Source organism: Lactuca serriola, chromosome 6 (assembly GCF_051521515.1).
Source record: "Lactuca serriola cultivar US96UC23 chromosome 6, Lser_US96UC23_V15, whole genome shotgun sequence".
NCBI classification, from domain to species: Eukaryota; Viridiplantae; Streptophyta; class Magnoliopsida; order Asterales; family Asteraceae; genus Lactuca; species Lactuca serriola.
The window spans coordinates 70,633,145-70,657,654 of NC_136413.1; the positions used below are offsets into that span (position 1 = coordinate 70,633,145).

Here is a 24,510-nt window from a genome sequence, read left to right on the forward strand (position 1 = left end):
CCATAAAGTTATCAGCTTTGGCAAGTATGACCCTTCCCTCAAGTGTGGGACTTCTTTACAAGCTTGGTTTTGTCATTTTTAGACTTTACAGCTTTGCATGCATGTAAAGTTTGCAACTTTACATGATAAACATGCCTTGGGAAGCTGGATCTGCATTTTGAAGCCTTAGAATGGCTTAAAAAGCCTCTGTATGGATGAAGAACTGAAGGGACATAGCGAGTCCAATGAAGATTGTCGTGGGCTTGATGAGTCAGATGAGTGACTCGGCGAGTCGGCTAGTGTAACAACGTAAAATTCCAATTAAATTTTTAATTTTTAAAACCACCAAATGTATATCATATCATATTTTCAAATCCGAAACAACAGTGTTTTCAAAACAAATTCCCAAGATCTCTCAAATGTGAACTCCATCGGTGTGAGTGTGTACGGGTCAAGCCGCCGCCTTCCCACGGTCCTCGCTGGTACATGAGACATCAAACACAACAACTATAAGCATAATGCTTAGTGAGTTCCCCAAAATACCACATACCACAAATACGCCACTCGAGGCTAAACCCGACCCTCTGGTCAAGATGCCTTAGCGGGACCCTCCAGTCCCGCAGCTCATCGGACCCTCTGGTCCAGTCATAGCTCATTGGGCCCTCTGGCCCGTTCTGAATCGTTGGACCCTCCGGTCTGGTCCATATAGTCATACAACATACAAATAACACATAGAAAACAATCTCATAAATAGCACATAAGACCCTCTGGCCAAGCCAGAATACCACTCAAGGTAACGTATAGTGAGAAGACTCACCTCGCGTGTCTCGGTAACTCGTAAATCTCTTAACCACTAGTGCTCGATCTCCCGAGCTATCGTCCTCCTACAACACAAGTATATTTCTACTTAATACTACTTGACTCTGGCTGACTAATACCACGAAGTCAAACCAATCAACGGTCAACGGTCAACCCGACTCGCCGAGTCTGGCGTGGACTCGCCGAGTTCCTACGGGAACCCGATCCCTCTGAATCTCTTCCGACTCACCGAGTCACTCACCCGACTCGGTTACTCAACCCCTGGTTCGAAATCGTTGAACAACCCGCACCAACTCGCCGAGTCTAAGGAATGGAATTGGCGAGTGCATTCCATGCACAACCCCAAACGAACTTCTGAGGTCAGATCCGCTTCACTAACTCATAGATCCAGTCTCCTTAAGCTTATTGACCACGTAAAGTCCAAGTCTTGATGCTCATCAAGCATTGAATAGCTCATGAATGGTGTTTTAGCCTCAAATACATTGATCCCAAGCCAATACCTCCATGGATGCATATAAAGCTTTGGTAAGGAGGTGCTCTGGACCTCTATGGGTCCAGATCCAGGACCTTAACTCGCTAAGGGACCATGAGGACACTAGATCTAGCCACAAATGGGTTCAAAAGCCCTAAATCTACATGAACATCACAATAACAGAGAATGATTTGAGATTGTACCTCAGTTGTGATGTTCTGGACCTCAAATCTTCAAGAATCCACCCCTCTCTTGCTTCCTCTTGGCTAGATCTCCTCTTTCCTTGCTAGACAACAACTCCAAGATCAATAATGGCTCCTTCCCTCACTTGAATCACTCAATCGCTCTAGGGTTTCACTCTGGGGACTGATGAGTGCAAATGACGGCCATAAGGCCCTTTAAATATGCCTCAAACCCGAGAAATTAGGGTTTCATTAAACAGCGTGGACTCGCCGAGTCCGGAAGCGAACCCGCGTCCAAATCCGCGATCATACTCGGCGAGTCTAGGCTCCAACTCGCCGAGTCTCCTCACAAATTACCAAAATAAATAAATGAATAATACCTGGGAATCCGGGCTGTTACAATTCTCCTCCACTAGAACTAGACTTCGCCCTCGAAGTCTCGCTCTGCAAATAACTCCGGATGCTGTTCACGCATCTCACGCTCCGGCTCCCAAGTCATCTCGGACCCCCTCCGATGTTGCCACTGAACCAAAACCAAGGGTACCTCCTTGTTCCGCAGAACCTTGATCTTTCGATCCACAATCGCAACTGGTCTCTCCGCCTAGTTCAGGCTCGCATCCACCTGAATGTCCTCTAACGGCACTACCGCCGACTCGTCGGCTATACACTTCCTCAACTGAGACACATGGAAGGTATTATGAATCCGCTCCAATTCCGCGGGTAGCTCCAAGCGATATGCTACCCTGCCCACCCTCGCGATCACCCGAAACGGTCCAATATACTGGGGTCCTAGCTTGCCCCTCTTCCTGAATCAGATCACTCCTTTCCAAGGAATTACCTTCAGGAGAACATAATCACCGACCTGGAACTCGAGCTCGGTTCGACGTCTATCTGCATAACTCTTTTGGCGACTCTGAGCGGTCAACCACCTCTGCCTGACCTACTAGATCTGCTCTGTCGACTGAAGCACTATCTCCGTACTACCCATCACGCGTTGCCCTACCTCACCCCAGCAAATAGGGGTACGACATCTCCTCCCATACAACAGCTCAAAAGGTGGCATACCGATGCTCGAATGATGGATGTTGTTGTACGAAAACTCTGCCAAGGGTAGATAGGTGTCCCAACTCCCTCCAAAATCCAAAACACAAGCTCGAAGCATATCCTCAAGCGTCTTAATCGTCCGCTCGCTCTGTCCGTCCGTCTGCGGGTGGTATGCGGTACTAAAATGCAGCCTCGTACCTAACTCCTCGTGGAACTTCTTCCAAAATCTGGAAGTAAATCGCACGTCTCGATCTGAAACGATCGAAAACGGAACCCCATTCTGCGATACCACCTCCCTCACATACAACTCGGCCAACCTCTCAGCAGAAGAGCTCTCACTGATAGCAAGAAAATGAGCGCTCTTCGTCAACCTGTCCACAATCACCCAAATTGCATCGACTCCTCTCGCAGTCCTTGGCAATTTGGTGATAAAATCCATGGTAATCTGTTCCCACTTCCACTCGGGAATCTCCAACGGCTGCAACTTACCATGCGGACGCTGGTGCTCGGCCTTAACTTGGCGACAAGTTAGGCACCTCTCGACGAACCAAGCAACATCCCTCTTCATACAGGGCCACCAATACTCCTTCTTTAGGTCCAAATACATCTTGGTAGCCCCGGGATGGATCGAGAACTTCGATCGATGCGCCTCCTCCATCAAAATGGTACGCGTCCCGCCCACAAACGGTACCCAAATCCGACCCTGAAACGTCATAAGCCCCCGACTATCGGTAACGAACTCCGACACCTGCCTAACGACCCGCTCCCGCTTTCAGTTCTCTGGTCTCGCAGCCTCAGCCTGGGCCCCTCGGATGGTGTCCAATACCGGAGTCATCACCGTCAACCTCATACAAATGTCTCGTATCGGGGCGCTCTCCGACCTACGGCTCAGAGCGTCGGCTACGACATTAGCCTTGCCCGGGTGGTACAGGATCTCACAATCATAATCCTTCACCACATCCAACCATCTCCTCTGGTGCATATTCAGGTTTGGCTGATCCATCAAGTACTTTAAACTCTTGTGGTCAGTGTATATCGTACACCGAACCGCATACAGATAGTGACGCCAGATCTTGAGGGCAAACACTATAGCCCCCAACTCCAAATCGTGGGTGGGATATCTCGTCTCATGAGGCTTCAACTGCCTTGACGCATACGCGATCACATGCCCTCTCTGCATCAACACCGCTCCCATCCCCAATATCGAAGCATCACAATACACCACGAAATCCTCCATCCCTTCCGGTAGTGCGATTACAGGAGCTTCGCACAATCTCTGACGAAGGGTCTCAAACGAGGTTTGCTATTCCGGACCCCATGAGAAAGTAACACCCTTCCGGGTCAACTTGGTAAGTGGCACGACGATCTTGGAGAAATCTCTGATAAATCTCCTATAGTAGCCTGCCAGCCCCAAGAAGCTCCTGATCTCCGTAGGTGACCTCGGCACCTCCCAACTCATCACAGCCTCAATCTTGGCTGGGTCAACCAATATCCCTTTCTGGTTAACGAGATGCCCTAAAAACTGGACTTCCCGCAACCAGAAATCGCACTTGGAGAATTTGGCAAAGAGCCTCTCCGATCTCATAATTCCGAGGAGCTCCCTCAAATGTTCCGCATGCTGCTCTCTGGTCCTCGAATACACCAGGATGTCATCAATGAAAACAATCACCGAATGATCCAACATCGGCCTACACACCCTGTTCATGAGATCCATGAACGCCGCTGGTGCATTGGTGAACCCGAATGGCATCACCACGAACTCGTAATGCCCGTAACGAGTCCTAAACGCTGTCTTCTGGATATCCTCATCCCGAACTCTCATATGGTGATATCCCGATCTCAAGTCAATCTTGGAGAACCAAGACGCCCCCTGCAACTGATCGAATAGATCGTTGATCCTCGGTAACGGATAACGGTTCTTGACCGTCAACTTGTTCAACTCCCGGTAATCAATGCACATCCGGTGTGAACCATCCTTTTTCTTGACAAAAAGGATCGGCGCTCCCCAGGGAGAGCTACTGGGACGGATGAACCCTTTCCCCAACAGCTCTTGCAGCTGTGAGGATAACTCTTGCATCTCTGGCGGTGCTAGCCGATACGGCGCCTTGGCGATAGGCGCAGCCCCGAGAACCAAATCGATACGAAACTCCACCTGCCTCTCGGGAGGCACACCCGGCAACTCCTCGGGAAACACGTCCGGGAACTCACGCACTATCGTCACCTCATCCACTGAACTTGGCCTCCCAACAGCCTCTCGCACATCTGTCACATAGGCTACGAACCCCTTGCAGCCCTGCTGCAAACTCCGCCTCGCTCTAGCGGCCGAACAGAAAACCGAACCACCACGAGTCCCCTCGCCGTAAACCGTCAGCGCTCCCCCACTAGGATCTCGGATCGTCACCAATTGACGCTCGCAATCTATGACAGCCCCAAAACGGCTCAACCAATCCATTCCTACTATGACACAAACATCCCCCATAGCGATCGGAATCAAATCAATCGGGAATTCCACCTCGAAGATCTCCAGCATGCATCCACGTATCACCTCGGTAGCACATACCTCACGCTCATCTGCTATGGAAACCCGCAGAGGTCGACTCAATGCCTCCCTCGGGATACTAATGTGCCGACTAAAAGCCAAAGATATGAAAGACCGACTCGCACTCGAGTCGAATAAAACCAATGCAGGTACAGAACTCACAAGAAAAGTACATACGCATAACATATAGCAATTACAATAGCATAAACTCAACATAAAATAGATAAAGATTACATACCCGCCACGACGTCAGGTGCTGCGCGGACCTCTTCTGCAGTCAGCTGGAAGGCTCTCCCCCTAGCCTTCGGTGCTTCGGCCTTCACTGGCCGGGTCTCAGCAGCTCGAACCGCAGGTGCAGATCCCTGCGCTAATCTCTGAAGCTGGGGGCACTCGGCCTTCCGATGGCCAGTCTGGTTGCAATGGAAGGAAACCAAGAACCCCTTCGGCCAGTCTGGTTGCAATGGAAGGAAACCAAGAACCCCTTCGGACAGTCCCTCGCAAAATGTCCTTCCTTCCTGCATTTGTAGCATACCCCAGTCTTGCACGGCCCATCATGGCTCTTGCCGCACTTCCCACAAGTGCGGCCCCTCGAACTGCCCGTCTTCGAATCAGCGGGCTTTGCCTGCTTGGCGGCCGGCTGCGACTGCGCCTGTCGCCGATCACCCCTCTGCAACTCAGTCTCCTCCCTCGCCTGTGTCTCAAGCTCAATCTCCCTCTTTCGAGCATTTTCCTGGAGCTCGGCAAATGTCTGGTAAGTCGAGTTCGCCACGAATTCACGGATGTCCCTCCTTAGTATACTCAGATAACGGCTCATGCGAGCCTGCTCAGTGGACACCAACTCCGGGCAAAACAGCGCCCGCTCATGAAACATCCTCGAAATCACTGTCACCGACTCTGTCCCCTGCTTGAGGGTCAGAAACTCCTGAGCTAAACGTTCCCTCTCCACCTGGGGAACATACTCGTCACGAAACATCGCAGTAAACCTCTCCCAGGTCACTGCAGTCAGCTCAGCTGTAGAATAGCTGGCGGTCACGAATTTCCACCAATCCTTCGCCCCTAAGCGAAGCTGGTTGAGTGCGAATCGCACCCTCAAGTGCTCCGGACACGAGCACGTATAGAAACACCCCTCTAAGTATGAGATCCACCTCATAGCGGTGATCGGATCCTGTGTACCATCGAACTCCGGTGGTTTCGTGTTGTTGAACTCTCGGTACAGCAACGAATCACCACCCTGGGGTCTCGCAGCAGCAACAGCTGCAGTGGCTGCAACAACAGCAGCATCAGTCAAAGCCGCGTAACGCTCGTCAAACGTCTCGATCAGTGTGGTCTTAATAGACCCAAACATCTCCGGAATCTCGGCTCTGATGGCAGCAGCCACCTCCTCATGGATGATCCGACGGATCTCCTCATCGCTCACCCCACTGCTCTCGGGGTTATGGCATGTCCCGACCATGATCAACCTCTGAAATACAACATAAGAAATATCAGGGATACTCTCGAGTATACTCTCACTCGATAACTCAAACATCCTCTCTCCTGGTACCCCCAAGGATTCTTACTTGGACTGCGCACCAATCCGGTGTCTTCAATAGTACGGGCCCAACACTATCGTCCACACCGAATCGATATACAACCCAAGTCCTCCTCCTAGGATCCCAAATCGCAAATACTCTACTCTCGCTATGCACTGGCTACCCTCAATAGCCCTCTCCTGAGCTCCTCACTGCTACCTACTCACTCTCAAAGTATCTCATAGCAGCAACGATCTCCTAAGCTAAGGCATCACAAATCAGGCCCACTCTAGTCATAATAGGAATACCTAGCCTCTCTAACATGCACAACATAATATCTCATAACTCATAACATATAATGTAAGGGTATTTTGGGGATTCACCGTTCGGGCGCTGGCTGACCGTACACACCTTCCACTTTGCTCGTTTCCAAAACCTCTTTTTCTTTTTTGAAAATTTTAGTTTTATTTGAAAATTTCTCAAATCCTCGGTTTGAGTTCAAATACGCCCGAAGGTGCATCCGAATCCCTCAAACCAAGGCTCTGATACCAACTTGTAACAATGTAAAATTCCAATTAAATTTTTAATTTTTAAAACCACCAAATGTATATCATATCATAATTTCAAATCCGAAACAACAGTGTTTTCAAAACAAATTCCCAAGATCTCTAAAAGGTGAAATCCATCGGTGTGAGTGTGTACGGGTCAAGCCGCCGCCTTCCCACGGTCCTCGCTGGTACCTGAGACATCAAACACAACAACTGTAAGCATAATGCTTAGTGAGTTCCCCAAAATACCACATACCACAAATACGCCACTCGAGGCTAAACCCGACCCTCTGGTCAAGATGTCTTAGCGGGACCCTCCAGTCCCGCAGCTCGTCGGACCCTCTGGTCCAGTCATAGCTCATTGGGCCCTCTGGCCCGTTCTGAATCGTTGGACCCTCCGGTCCGGTCCATATAGTCATACAACATACAAATAACACATAGCATACAATCTCATAAATAGCACATAAGACCCTCTGGCCAAGCCAGAATACCACTCAAGGTAACGTATAGTGAGAAGACTCACCTCGCGTGTCTCGGTAACTCGTAAATCTCTTAACCACTAGTGCTCGATCTCCCGAGCTATCGTCCTCCTACAACACAAGTGTACTTCTACTTAATACTACTTGACTCTGGCTGACTAATACCACGAAGTCAAACCAGTCAACACTGGTCAACGGTCAACGGTCAACGGTCAACCCAACTCGCCGAGTCTGGCGTGGACTCGCCGAGTTCCTACGGGAACCCGATCCCTCTGAATCTCTTCTGACTCACCGAGTCACTCACCCGACTCGGTTACTCAACCCCTGGTTCGAAATCGTTGAACAACCCGCACCAACTCGCCGAGTCTGAGGAATGGACTCGGCGAGGGCATTCCATGCACAACCCCAAACGACCTTCTGAGGTCAGATCCGCTTCACTAACTCATAGATCCAGTCTCCTTAAGCTTATTGACCACATAAAGTCCAAGTCTTGATGCTCATCAAGCATTGAATAACTCATGAATGGTGTTTTAGCCTCAAATACATTGATCCTAAGCCAATACCTCCATGGATGCATATAAAGCTTTGGTAAGGAGGTGCTCTGGACCTCTATGGGTCCAGATCCAGGACCTTAACTCGCTAAGGGACCATGAGGACACTAGATCTAGCCACAAATGGGTTCAAAAGCCCTAAATCTACATGAACATCACAATAACAGAGAATGATTCGAGATTGTACCTCAGTTGTGATGTTCTGGACCTCAAATCTTCAAGAATCCACCCCTCTCTTGCTTCCTCTTGGCTAGATCTCCTCTTTCCTTGCTATACAACAACTCCAAGATCAATAATGGCTCCTTCCCTCACTTGAATCACTCAATCGCTCTAGGGTTTCACTCTGGGGACTGATGAGTGCAAATGACGGCCATAAGGCCCTTTAAATATGCCTCAAACCCGAGAAATTAGGGTTCCATTAAACAGTGTGGACTCGCCGAGTCCGGACGCGAACCCGCGTCCAAATCCGCGATCATACTCGGCGAGTCTAGGCTCCAACTCGCCGAGTCTCCTCACAAATTACCAAAATAAATAAATGAATAATACCTGGGAATCCGGGCTGTTACAACTAGGGTTTTCCCAATCTTTGGACACGTATGAACACGACAAGTTGTAAGAGGAAAACTCGATGAGTTGGCTGAGGAGCTTATGGCCACTGACACTAGAAACTCGGCGACTCACTCAAGTGACTCGGCGAATTGGCGAGTTATGCCAGGAACTCAGCAAGTAGCTGAGGGTACTCAACGAGTTGAGGTCAACATGGACTGTTGACCTTGATAGTTGACTTTGACTTTGACCAATGGTTGACTATTGGACTTCTAGGGCATTCTGGGGAATTTATGAGCATGGTGGGGGCATTTAGTCAAAAAGGTCATGATGGGTATTAACTTAGCATTTTTTTGTGTGATAGTGTGGGATTTTCGATGAGACAGTAGTCCGAGATTTGCAGTACTTCAGCACTACTTACGAGGTGAGTTACCTCACTATACAAAGGGGTCTAAGGCATCAAGGCCGACCCATTGGATATGTTATCCTAGCAGTGGTATCATGATTAACTATGAGTTAGTTTGAATGCTAGTTGCTATGCTAGTTGGTAGATCTGTAAGACTACCTGTGTTATTATCTGATAGTTTGTATGCACAGTGGATCTGATAACCTAGTAGTTGGTAGTAAGTTGAGTATGAGTTAGTATTACATGCTAGTTGCTAAGCCAGTTACGTAGATATGTAGGACTACCTGTAGTATTATGTGATTATCTGTATGTGCATCAGTTGTGCTATATTTCAACATATTATGTGGGATGGGTTGAGGTGATACTGCTCCGTGCGGTAACCAACAAACACGGGAACATTCTAGATACGAGCTGAGGGAGACTCGTACTATGGGCTCGGTGGCAATCCATATGTGAGCTGTGGGCACGGAAGGCAATCCAGACTCACACTGTGGGCCCAGGGGGTAATCCAATCTATAAAGTTGTGGACCTAGTTTATGCTGTTAATTGTATAAGTATTATGTGTAGTGTATCGGTATTTTGGGGAAATCACTAAGCTTTCGGGCTTACAGTTTTAGTTTATTGTTTCAGGTACATAAGGGGATCGCGGCAAGGTGAAGGAATAAACGTACAACTCCTCATGATTTGTTTATGTTTCTAGGAAAACTCTTATATTATACATTTTGAAAACAAATTTGTAATAAATTTTGGTTTTAAATGTTTTCAAAAGTTTTAAATTGGCTTGAATTTTATGGGATTTACACAAAGTGTTAGTGCAAAGGAAGAAATAGATGCAATGAGTGGAGTCCCATATGTTTCGGATATAGGATTGATCATGTATGCTATGATGTGTACTCGCCCTAATGTGGCTTATTCTTTGAGCATGGTTAGTTGATTTTAGGGTAATCTCGACATATCCCATTGGACATCAGTCAAGAATATTCTTAAGTATTTGCGAAGAAAAGAAGACATGTTTCTAGTTCTTGGCAGCAATGATACATTGAGAGTGAGTTGTTACAATGATGCCAACTTTCAGACAGATCGAGACAAATTTTGTTCTCAATCTACTTGGGTATTCTTGTTGAATGGTGAAGTGGTGACTTGGAAAAGTTTCAAGCAGTTAACGGTGGTCGTTTTTACGTGTGAGCCAGAGTACATCGCAGAAAGTGAGGCATCGAAGGAAGCGACTTGGTTGAAGAATTTCATCGAAAATCTCAGAGTAGTCCTGACCATTTAAGATCCAATAGAACTCTTATGTGATAATGAAGGCGTGGTTGCTTTGACCAAAATGTGACATCCAAAAACTCATAGAAAAAATTTTCATTTTTAAATAGGAAAACATTCAACACACATATCATAAAATACCATCAATATCAATTATTGTTTCAAAAAAAACATCAAAGTATCATCAAATCACAAGTATGAATCCAGTGGATGCGATGCAATCATGATGGGCTCTTCTCTTTTGAACTGGAAGTACCTTAAAACGTTAAACCACAAAACCGTAAGCACAAAGCTTAATGATTTCCCCAAAATACCATATATCATACAAATAGTGCCATGGGCTACCTCCATGGTCTTTCATACCATTGCCATAGGCTGCTCTATGGTCTTCCCTTGTAGTTCCTAGGTTTCCCCAAGGTATTACACACAAGTGTCACAGGCTACTCCCATGGTGTTTCATACAAATGCCACGGGCTGCCCCGGGGGTCTTCCATGCAAGTATCATAAAGACAACTAGCATCCTACATAACACAATCTAGTGGGTCGGCATTGGTGCCTTCGACCCACAAGTATTGTGAGAAGAGTCACCTCAATCGATAGCCGATAGCCGGATAAAACTCACACCCAAGTTGTTGCTACAAAAGCTCCTCACACTAAACATATCCAAAACAACCTTAATTAGCAATTAAGGTGATAATCCATATTTAAGGGTCCATTTTATACTTTCTCTCTCGTTCTCTCTCTCTCTCTCTCTCTCTCTCTCTAGGGTGAAAGACCATTTTACCCTTTCATGGCTAGAACACCCCCTCCCCTCTTGACCTAACATCCAAAAAAGACCAAAAGTTAGCCTTCAAGGGCTACGTCATGCGTACCCGTCCTCTACGTACTGCGTATTGTCTTCTAATGAAAAACAAGGGTCAAACCAAGCTACATGCTGCGTAGCTAAGATTACGCACTATGTAATCTTGATTTGCCAACTTTCTTATTAAGACCTTAATGCCTTACGACCAAACGCCCAACTCTCAGTTTTGAACCTCATGGACGTCTAAAATGATAATGACACAACCTTTATGCCTTTTCATGGCTACAAGAAGTATAAAACCAAACCCTAAGTCCTATCATGGCCCAAAAGCTCAAAATATCAAGCATGGCTGAATGGAAATGATTAAGGTCCCATTTTTATGGCTCACTAATCTCAAAAATGATAAAAGAAACTCCTCATGAGGTCTGGAGTTTCTCAAACTCCCTAGATCCAAGATTAAGGGAAAAAAACTCATTAAAACTCACAACAATGTTGATCTAATAAAAGGATCAACAAGGTTTAGACTTTATACCTTCTAGAAGATCTTGAAGAGGAGTAGAGTCTGGATCTACAAGCTATGGACTCCAAGCACACCTTCTAATTTCTCCTTCTTCACCAAAAAATACACCAAAATATCACTTAAAGCTTCAAGGATCACACCAAGGGATAATGTTTTGAAATAACTGATTAGGAGAGTGGAGGCTGAGGTTAGAGAGGTGTCAATGGGGTATAAGGTCTTTAAATTAGGTCACAACCCTAAAAATTAGGGTTTTGAGTCAACGTACCTATGCGCTGCATACATAAGGGTACGCCTCGTGTAGGTTTTAAATGCCCACATACACTCACCGTACTACACCCTGCGTAGTAAGCAACCTACGCACCATATAGGATAATTTTTGAAAGAATTAAACACTTTAAGCTCAAAATGAAAAGTGTTGGATTAGGTGTTTAAGACCATAACTATAATTGGTATGTACTTGAATTGGTAGTAGCACAATCCTTTTGGGGTTGCCCTCGTAACTAACAACTAGACATGATGACTTTTTGAGAGAGAGGTTGAATTTATTATTTGATTAATAAATTAAAATAAATAATTTTTTTAATGTATTATGAAAATAATATATTAATTAGAAAACATATTATTTAATTAATAATTAATCAAAAACTACTTAGAATAAATTTTAGGATTAAAAGAATTAATTAAAAGTGTAGGGACTAAAGTGCAATTGTTCAATAGTTGAACAAGAGGTTCCAGAACCTTCCTAGGAAGGCGATGAACGAAATTCCTAGGGATAATTAGGGTTTTTAGATATCCCATGTGGATAATTATGGAGGTCGATACTTACCAATTTGAATTAATAATATTTTATTCAAATTAGGGTTATCCAGTATATCCTATCTGCACTATAAATAGACCCATAGGATTTCACATTTTCGGTCACTCAAAACCCTAGTTATGATTTTCGAAATTATACTAGTGCAATTAGGGTTTTCCTTTTGATGTTCAATACTTGTATGTTCAATTAGAGAAAACATATATCAAAGTAATTAGGGTTGCATGTATACATAAAATTGTTTGTTATGCTCAAAACCCATCAGTGGTATCAGAGACTTGGCTTGTTTTCTATTGAATTTCATTACAATTGGTTGAATTTGATCAATTACGATTTATGGCAATTTGAACACAATGATACATACATACATACACATATACATACATTGAAATAAAGACACACATATTATTATTATTATTACTACTACTACTACCTAAATTATGTATTATAAATAATTTTTATGATCGTAAGTATATACATAAGTACATGCATTTATACATATACATACATACACACACACACACACACACACATATATATATATATATATATATATATATATATATATATAGAGAGAGAGAGAGAGATGGTGTATATGTGTGTTAGGTTCATATATAAATCCTTAATTATTATATGAATGTATAACAAATTCTAAGCCAATCATTTGATAAGGATAATTTCATAATTTTCGCCAAATCATTCACACGTGCTCACACTATCTCCTTCATGCCCTTTCTTTTTCCCCTATTTTAATCAATCATAGATAGGCTTCAAAATAATCGAGATACAAACTCAAGAACGAAACCACAACAACGTCTAATGATGGCAATGTATTTTTTTTCGATCATAATGTTAAAAGAAAATTTGGCATATTTTATATTTACTAAATTTTGTAAGAATGTATTTTTTTTTCCAGTAAGGAATGCTAAATTTTTCTTCAAGAATATCTTCAATATTATTCTTTTAGAATGCATCATGATATATTGGTTTTTTTGCTTAATTTTGTTGTTTTTTACACACAATGCACTATTCTTCCGGAATGTATTGGTCTTTCAGAATAAAAAAAAACATGTGTCTAGTCACCTATTTACTTCCTTTTTCTCATAAAATATTGGTTAAGCGGATCAAATAAAGTTATCAGTTAATCCATTCTTAAAGAATTAACTTTTATTTTTAAAGAATGAATTCTGATTCTTCAAGAATGTTTTAGGAAAATGTCATTCTTAACCATTCTCATCAATAACAATGTAGCTTCAACTAACAAGACTGATTCTTTATCATTCTAATAATGTTTATTTAACTAAAAAATTGATTCTTAATCATTCTAAAAAAATGTTTATTTAACTATAAAAATCGATTCTTAATCATTCTTAAAAATCAATATCTAATATTCTTTAAAAATGTTTTTAATAATAGGTGATTTAAAAATTTGAGGAACTAATACATTTAAATTGTTTATTTTTCTTATAAATAGTTCTCTTTACAGAAATATTTATTTAGATATTTATTTGTTTAGTAGTTACTTTTATTTCTCTCTCTTAATACGTTGTTATATTGCATTTATAATTAATTAAGTGTAACTATAAAGTGAATGTTAGTCCATGTTAATAGCATGTACCCTCATATCACATCCTTTTATTTTTTAATCTAAAGGTCATGATTTAGTCATATATTCACTTATTAATTGTGACTCACATTTGATATATATATATATATATATATATATATATATATATATATATATATATATATATATATATATATATATATATATATAGGAAAAAGTTCAATAGAGAACCATTATTAATAAAAAAAAACCAAAAAACCAATCAAAATCGTCGAAATTTAAAGCAATCAACGACAAAAGGAAATGTTGTAGAATTTTACAATAGACACACACGCACCAGATTATAACAAAATTCACTTCATTTTTTTATTCTAATTTTTTTAGGCAATGTTTTTATTAAAAAAAACGAATATACTATTGTTCGCGATTTTTTGTTATCTTTCTATAGAGATCAATATTGATATATAAAAAACAAATTTTTTTTTTCAAAAACCTACTTCATTTTCTTTGTTTATTGAAAAGTAAGGTCCATTTTTGTAAAAAAAAATTAATAATATATCAAAATTCATATTTTATTGTTACTCTTTAAACATAGATTCATATTGATGTTTAAAAAAAATCAAAATTTCATTTCAAATTCACATTATGAACCTACTCAAATTCACAATATGAATAATAATAAGTTAAATTCACAATATGAATAAATCCATTTGTTGATTTTACAAAACTAATTTATGAGTAATGAAAACGATATGATATTATAAAACTACATGGAATATATTTCGATTCATATGTAAATTTCACTAAGTTAATTTCTGAATGATCAAAGAGTTGAAATAGTAAGTTAAATTCATACTGTGAATGTTACAAATTGAAATATTTACAGTTTAGATTCATAGTGTGAATCTGAACTAATCGGGTTTTTTCACATTGTGAATGTTATAAATTAAAATATTTACAGTTTAGATCCACAGTGTGAATCTGAATTGATCGAGATTTATTTTTAATCGGTGTTGATGTTTATTAATAGAGTACAAAAAAATAAATTTTTTTGTATAATTAGTTTTTTTTGGGGATAAAAATAAACTTAAATATTGAAAAACTAACAAAATGAAGTGGGGTTTTTAGAAAAAAAAAAGTTCATTTTTTATATATCAACATGGATCTCTGTGGAAAGATGACGAAAAATTCTGAAAAACGGTATATGCAGTTTTTTCTTTCAAAAAAAAAATGTTGCCTTAAAAAAATTTAAACGAAAAAAAAGGTGAGTTTTTTTGGTAAGAAGGTGAATTTTTTGATATAATCCGGTGTGTGTGCGCCCAATGTATAAGTGTAAATCTATTTCCTTGGGCGTTGATCATTATGATTTTCGACGTTCACGGTTAGTTCATTGGTTCCTTATTAATTATGGTTCTTTATTGAACCTTACTATATATATATATATATATATATATATATATATATATATATATATATATATATATATATATATATATATATATCTACCATTCTAATAAAACAATCCTAACTGCCACGTGTAGCTTTAAAAAACAATCCTCCTTCAATGTTAAATTCCTAATTTGCCCTCCTTCATTAATATGCCGATTACATTACATGTGATGTTCATGTGACATTATAACTAATATCCTATTTTATATGATTTTAAAACTTACCATATTTTCACTCTGATAAAGTTTCTCTATAATAATCAACTCCGTCAAAATCCTCTAAAATAAGAAAGTGATAATCCTATAAATAAGGAACTTTATTACTTTACTTTTCCCTCTTACTTCTTAAATTTACGTATATGCTCCCTATTTCTTTTAATAAGTTTCATAAATGGTCCCTATTCATTAAATAAACAAATTCATTTTCCTAAAATTTGTATGAAATTTCGTGGTTACAAAACAATTTATTCACTCCAATCAACTCACTGAAAATTGAAAATCAAGAAGTGATGACCTCTAATATCTTATGTTTTTTTTAATTTAAATTACATCTTAATTTCTTTGCTGCAAACAAGAGCAAAGGTTCTCCAACATTGTCATCAGTCGGATATGTCTACCAACTGTATGTACTTCTTACTTAAAACCTTTCTATATTATCCCTTTTGCTATATTTCTCAATCAAGAAAAAAAATTACTTAAGCTACATATGTGTGTTTTGTTTGAGAATATTTTGTTGTCTTGCAAAACATTTTCCAAATAAACATAAAGTAGAATCCACGTTAATGTATTTATGTTTTGTTCTTTTTTTCAATATAGTGACAATGTATGCCTAGAACATCAATTTCATAAACGAATTGGATAATATGAAAGATGATTACACGTTAAAAGTTTGTATTATTCGTTTGTGGCAATCATTCTCGGATACAAACCCAAATATAGTAAAATCACTAGATATGATCTTGATAGATAGATGAGATAGTAAAATCCACTTTTATAATATTGTTTTAATAAGTTATATTTTGAATTCTAACTTATTTTTTATTAAATTTAAATTTTCTTAACTAAATTTTTTTTGTCATATTTGAATAGGGTACAAAAATCCGAGCAAACGTATATCCAATGGATTTTGATAGATGTCAATCAAAACTTAACGTAATTTTTGATATTCAAACAAATATTAATATTCATTTTAAAGAATCAATAAAAAAAAGTCTTTGTAAAATCATAAATGCTATTAATAATTTATTTATTTTATAAATATTTTAATTTCCCGTGGTTTCCACGGGTTGTAACCTAGTGTATATATATATATATATATATATATATATATATATATATATATATATATATAGGGTTAGGTTATTTTGTTTCTTATATTTATTGTGTGCTATAATGCACCAATAAAAATTTAGTAAATTAAATAATTATTTAATTAAATAAATATAAATATTAAATTATTTCCATAATTATATGTATATTAAATGATATCCATAATTATAATTCTCTTTTTATGGAAACTAATTAAATCCGCCATTAATTTAAGCCATAACATTCTTTCAGAATGAATTCGTATATATGTTTTATATATGAATTCGTATTTTGTTTCAATACTCACTCACTTAAAATACAATAAAGTTTAATAGAATATGAAGAACAAGAGTGTATTCTACTAGAATACACTCTCATTCTGCTAGAATACACTCTCATTCTTCTAGATATGAATTCATTCTGAAAGAATATTATTGTTGACATTAATGACGAATTTAATTGTTTCCATAAAAATGAGTTATAAGTATAGATTGCATTTAATATACATATAATTAATACTAAAATCTTATTGGTGTATTCTAGCACACAATAGATGTGAGAAACATTTGAACATACCTCTGTGTGTGTGTGTGTGTTTGTATATATATATATATATATATATATATATATATATATATATATAGGTTCAGGTTCATTTGACCATTCTAATTTTGTGAGACCGTGATACCAAATCTAAAACTAATTTTAAAATGTAAAATAAATGGAAAAATTCAAAAATTCTTTTTTTAAATATTATTTTCGGAACTTGAATTACCTAAAAAAAATTTTAAAAAATAAAAAAAATCCCGTTTTTTTAAGAATACGTGAAATATTCTAATCGAATATTACACTAACATATTCTAAAAAATAATTTTAAAATGCAAAATTAATGGAAAAATCTAAAATTCTTTTTTTAAATATTATTTTCGGAACTTGAATTAACTAAAAAAAATAAAATAAAAATTCCATTTTTTTTAAAAATACGTGAAATATTCTAATAGAATATGACGCTGTATATATTATAAAAAATAATTTTAAAATGAAAAATAAATGGAAAAATCCAAAAATTCTTTTTTTAAATATTATTTTCGGAACTTGAATTAACTAAAAAAAAATAAAAAAAATACGTCTCACGGTCTCACAAAATTAGGCCGTCTCACATCAACCTAACCATATATATATATATATATATATATATATATATATATATATATATATATATATATATATATATATATATATAAAGAAAAAGAAACCCTACCCGTTAAAATGTAAGGAAAGTGGGATGGGGGCATTGCTTTAGAATTTAGGATGAAATTTTGTAGAATTTCTATGAATTAATGGGAGATTTTTAGAAAGCTGCCACATCACTTATGGTGGGCATTGGAATTTACGGAGATATTTAGTACTATCTCTCATTTAAAGTGGGTTGTTTTAAAGCTTCTCCCTAAAGAATTCATTTATAACTCAATGGACTTGCTAAACGACATCGTTTCTTTTTATTTGGATTTTATTTTTTTTCCTTCCAAGACACGTGTGAGACTGTCTTCATCACCACCTTTGTGCACCATCATTTTTCTTCCACCAAGCAAGACACTTGCTACTCATAGCCTTTTGCCCTTTTTAAACACACCAGTATTGCTACATGTTATCACTTCTCTATTTTGCCTTTCTCAATACTTCGCTTCCACTTTTCCTCTCCTATCGGATTTGAAAGAGCACAGTTCAAGCCCTCCGACTGATTTAAGCTTGACACATGATTAATTTGTATGAGTCTCTACTTAGAATTTGAGGAAAATGGATGGTGATGATTTTTTTAGACTTTTGGTGGGTTTTTGATCGATTTTTATGGATCTTTAGTATTTTTGAAATCTCCGATTCAACAACTATCTACCATCTTGATAGAACAGACATATATCTCCACTAATTAAAAAAATTAGCTATAGATATGTCTTTTGACGACACATTTTTTGAGGGCATGTACAACACGTTTTGAAGTTTTTCTTTAATAATCTCGGAGAGTCATAACTCATTATCATGGTTTATATACACCGCCTCTGTCTCTTCTCTTTATCTTCATCAGTTGAAGAAGCTCTTTCATCCTTTGAACCCTCACGTCTTCCATTGCCAAGACCACCTTGACCAGGAGATGGATACTTCCCTCGACCCGCCCTGAATCCGGAAATAGCAAACCATAATCATATTTATTTTTCTTTCATTCTATAGATGCAAGTAATCCTAGCGTCAAAATCATCACTTTCTCTCTCTCTCTCTCTCTCTCTAACAATTGGTGAAGAAAAGGGAGAAACAAAGAAATATTGTGGTCTCCGGTAAGTATGCTGCCTGGCATCCATTATCTTTGTCACTTTCTCCAAATTTTCCATACTAACACTGCCTCAAATCAATAGTATATATGAAGCAACCCAAAAAAACCCCACCTCATTATTGTTGGCTTTGGTGCACCCGACCTCTCGATAAACACTTCATCCACAACCATTGTTTGATTATCGGAGCCCTAGGAGTTGACGGAAACAGAGAAAATATAGATATGCACATCAATTTTAATGTTAAGGTTTTAAGATTTTGTCTAATGTTCGTGCTCTCTGTGCTTTTCTTGCAATCGGTTTTTGAAAATTTTCTTTTTCTTAGCGTAAGTTTGAGATTGATGGAGAAAGAAGCTCCACAAAAGCCTCACACTTACTAAAGGTATGTTTTTACAAGTTGTTCATTCTTTTCAAGGGAAAATGACTTAAAAGCCGAACGAAGTTTCCAAACCATTCAAAAAACCTCAATCAAGTTTTGTTTGTTCAAAAAAACCCAACGAACTTAACATTTAATCTAAAAAGTCCAATAAAGTTCCAAACCGTTCAGAAAATCTCAATTTTGTTTTGCTTAAGTTCGTTGGGTTTTTTTTGAACAGTCAAAACATGATTGGAGTTTTTTAAACGTTTTGGAAACTTCGTTGGTCTAACAAGTCATTTTTCCGATACGGTAATAAGCCACGTCATATGTTTCTCTTATTTGACTTTCAGGAAAGTATAACTTAGTTGGGCTTTTTAGACAAAATGTTAAGTTTGTTGAGTTTTTTTGAACAGACAAAACATAATTGGGGTTTTTTGAACGGTTTGGAAACTTAATTGGGCTTTTAAGTCATTTTCCCTTCTTTTCAAACATAACTTAACTTATTGGATGAAATTCCTCAATGATACTAGTCCTAAAATCCCATGCTGGTCCGATCTCACCTGATGATGTCGCAATCCAGTCCTATCTGTCCATTAGTTCGGATCCCAAAATGGTCTAACGTGCAATCCATTTGACATCAAAATCATAAAAGTTTGACTATGGTTGATGTTAAGTGTGTTATACCCGAAGTAAGCTCAAGTCTAAAAGTGGTCCAATGTGCAATTACGAATAATATAAATGATTTATCTTTTCAAGAAAAGTAGATCAAACGATTATCATACATCAAGTCTTCTTCTTCTCTACAATATCCCAAACCTACTTCAACTACCTCCTCAATCCTCTTCGCCTCCCCCTTTCACCCATAACCACCACTTTCATGTGACTTTCCTCATCAAAACTTCAAGCTTATTACTTTATGTGTGTTTTCTAATGGTGGTTTTGAAATAGGGATTGATTAAAACAGTAAATGATTTAGGTAATTGTGGTACTTGATTGATCCCTTTGCAAAATAGTTTTATTGAAAAGAGTTTGGCTTATCTGAAATAAGGGAAAGAAAAAAAGTTTGGTCACTGGTTAATATTTACAAAAAAAGGAAGAAAATAGAAAATTGTCACTTAAAGGATGATGACCTTTTACTCTTAGTCATATCTGGTATCCAATCTACTTCTATGAAAAAGAACTCTCGTATTCCCAAAGTTTTGAAACAATAATGCCCTTTCTATTAGAGCAATATAGCCTTGGTTGATAAATATACGGGTTATTTATGTCAGTGAAGTGCTCTAGTACAGGAAACTACATGATGATATGATAGTGAAACATGGTTTAATAAAACACAAGATGATATTCTGTGTGGGTATTGTAAAAAGTGCTTTGTTTTCGAAACTTAAGAATCATGTTAGTTGTAGCATGAAAAACACATGTTTGAATCTAGAAAGTCTTTCGCTTTATGTTAGCTGGAAGGTTACAAATGTGGCAGTTGACCAAAGTGATGATAATTGTAGACTTTGTGGTGATGAAGGTGAGCGGATTTGTTGTGATAACTGATAAGTGCCCCTCACCCTTTTTGTACCAATATAGGCAATGTACTTTATTTAGAAAAATGATTATGTTTTTTTACTCATATTAACCACTTCTTGCACTTTCATTTAGCAAAAACAGAAAAAAAAAATCTCTCCTTTTCTCTTGTTCTTCTCTGTTGATCTCGGGCTTTCCCAATTTGATTGCTATATTTCTGATTCTATTTGTATATTTGTTTTCATTATTGGTCAGTGTTTCTTGTAACTCATGTTTATATGGTTGTTACTTTGATGTCTTACTTTAGTTTCCAACTTCACTTTAAAGTTGTACCCATTTACAACATTGTACTTCCTAAGGCATTTTAACGCGTAAACTTTTTTCTAATCATTTTCCAGTTTGAGAATCTCATCATGCTTATTACATAAATTTTGGAGCAATCATGGAATTTTGAGAGTTTGTTTCTATGATTGATGGCTCATAATTATATACCCGAAGTTGAACTCATTGGTAGAACTGCATTTATGGGTGATGATTTTCTTCTTTGAATAGAGTCAGTATTGCAGGTGGATCAATGTACCAACACTTATCCATATAGTTTGAAAGAAGATGGACTATATAATGGATATAAAATCAGAAAAAACTGAAGTTGGATTTAAAACTGATTTAAAAAATCACAATTGTAAGGAAATGGGGACACAATTATTTGGAGTTTGTAAAACCCAAGTGATGTTTATGCATTTCCTACAAAACCATACAATCCCATTGCTCTAGAACAAAGAATTAGTCACTCAAATGATAGAGATATTGCCCATGATACAAGGACATGCTCATAATTTTAACAGACAAGATCAACCTAATGAGCCTCGACATTTTGTTGTTTGGTTTCGCCACATCAATGAGAAAAACAAAGATGTAATAGTAGTGATGTAAGTATCTTTGACCAAGTTCTACATTTTTTTTCTCACTTTTTGATTTCGATTCATGGTCTCTTGTCAAGAAGAGGTTAAATAACATCAAGATGTAAGTTAGCTCTTTGGTCATACATCCAACAAACAATGTTTCCTTCTCTTATGAACTATTGTTCTTTTTCTTTTCTTTTACCCACTCAATGATTCTTATGTAGGCTTGGTTTGTGCAAGACAAGTTCTAAAATAAATGTTGTAGAAGGAAAAAATGAAAGTAGGATTGTATAATAATAAAATATTTTGGTTTATGGAAATGTTATTCCTCCCGCTATTTTTTTTTAATTCCACCATGAAATAGAATATAAAGTTGTAATTATGACATTTTATCAAACTTTTATTATTTTGTTTAAATATAATATAAAATCCATTTTCCTTTCACATTATTTGGGGTTTAACGATTAATTTTTAATTTTCTTTTAAAAATTTTGTTCAATGTGTAAAAAGTTGTATAGAATGAGGGTATTGCAGTAAAAGACATTGATTTGGATATTGTTGGTTTAACGGGAATGGGATTCCCACATTACACTTTCATATTTCTTAAATATGATCAATATATGTATACTTTCTTACATTTTTGTGCAGATTATGTTTTTTGCAGATAACGTTGGGTCCAAATACATATTTTGAAGGTTGGAATTGTAATTGTAATAATTGCAATATTTTATACATTCAATTGTGAACAGTGCACCTCTCGTTCTTGATGCACTACTAAATCTATTATGCACCAAATCTTGATAACAAATTAACAATGGTGCTAAAACTATCATGCACCAAATCTTGATGCACTACTATCTTGGCAGATTGCATATATTAAATGTAAACAACGATTTTTTTATAAACAAATCCAAAAAAACAATGACAATGAAAATGAACATACGTCTGTTAACCCAACCTTATCGATTTTAGGATGGGTAAAACATGCAACATAGATACTTAGATGGTCTACTATATGGGCTTTCCTAATGCACTTGTTGCAAAAAAAAAAAAAATCATTTTCTCATTAGCATCACCAATCCAATACAAGTAAGGGACCTAACTAACAAAATATAGTTTGAAGATAACATAAAAGAAGTTAAAATGCATTACATGTGAAATAACTTATGCCACAAAAACTCAAACCAGAAGAGAGATAGAATGAGAATCAGCAAGCTATAAACAACAATTGAAGAGGAGAATTGTTTCCGGAAATGAAAACTAATTAATCTATAACAGAAATCAGAACCTTATTCTAAATAAAGTTCAACCCAAATAAATCGAATCCAGGAAAAATAGACAAACCGAAAAAAGCATGTCGAATTATAATACGACCAAACACAACATAAAAATAAAACCTCATCTGTAAAAGTCAATCTCAAAATCAGAATTAGAGATTTTTATCTTATGATAACTTCCCCCTTTCACGTTTCTTGCACAAAATATAATGCAATAATCAATGACAACCAGATCTAATATGATTATCATAAGAAATTAAGCCAATTTGTCAAAACAACATGTACATCAATCTGAAATAACTACCAACTTCGACCATAGTGTTCAACTTTTAACTGAGATATCTAGACTTGTTTATACAACACCACAAATCTTACAAGACAAAACTTGTGATTTTTTTTGAGTTTTTATCACCATCATTTAACCATTTAATCTTATATTCTTGTTGGAGGTCCAATTTAGTCAAATTTTCAACCTCCAAACTTTTTTCTTTACCTTCTCTCCTGGCCTCAACTATTTCATTTTCTTTCAATTAGAATTTTGTATTTTTCAAAAAAAAAAAAAAAACAATAAACAGAGGCTGAAAGGACATCGATGTTGAACTATTTGATAGAATCGTTGCCGATTATCAGAACCTTCATAGCGGCAAAAGACGACCGATGGCACAATCGACGGTAGAATGGTTTTAGGGATTGCTGATAGGAAAAGAGGAAAGGTTGGAATATGGTTTTTAGGAATCGGTGCTCAGAAAATACTTTTAGCGTAGGGATTAAACTAACCTGGTGGTATCTGAATCATAATCTGGGGAAGATGATAAGATGCGTTGTCCATCTCCGTGGGAAGCATCCAGAGGAATGGAAATTGAGGTGCTGGTAGGTGGTGATGCATATGAGAGAAGACGAAGAGTGAAAGGTGGGGGAGTCGAGTAGCTTCGTTTACACAAATCGGAATCCGATTGGGTCAAATAGCGGTGAAACAACATAAAAACAACACGTGCCCACAACAATGTAAATAATGCCACAAAAAGAAACATACTAAAAATGAGACGCAATTAAACATGCACAAATAAACAAATAAAACAAATGAATAAAATTGCCAAAAGTATATATATATATATATATATATATATATATATATATATATATATATATATATATATATATATATATATATATATATATATATATAGAGAGAGAGAGAGAGAGAGGTTCAAATGAGAACCATTAAAAGTTAAGAACTAAGAACCATTTTTAAGCTACAAATAAACGGTGGCATTATTGTAAATATGGTAAAATAACTAGCCAATTTGCATAATCCCTTTCCCCTATCTTATACGTC

At 37.5% G+C, this 24,510-nt stretch overlaps 1 long non-coding RNA gene across 1 annotated transcript; it reads right to left on the reverse strand.

Annotated features, from left to right (window-relative positions):
* Positions 1-23,409: 23,409 nt before the first annotated feature.
* On the reverse strand, positions 23,410-24,137 carry LOC145058415 (uncharacterized). Its single transcript, XR_013686381.1, has 2 exons — positions 23,952-24,137; positions 23,410-23,867 (listed from the first exon to the last, which is right to left on the reverse strand). It is a non-coding gene; the product is annotated as an uncharacterized LOC145058415 (long non-coding RNA).
* Positions 24,138-24,510: the final 373 nt, after the last annotated feature.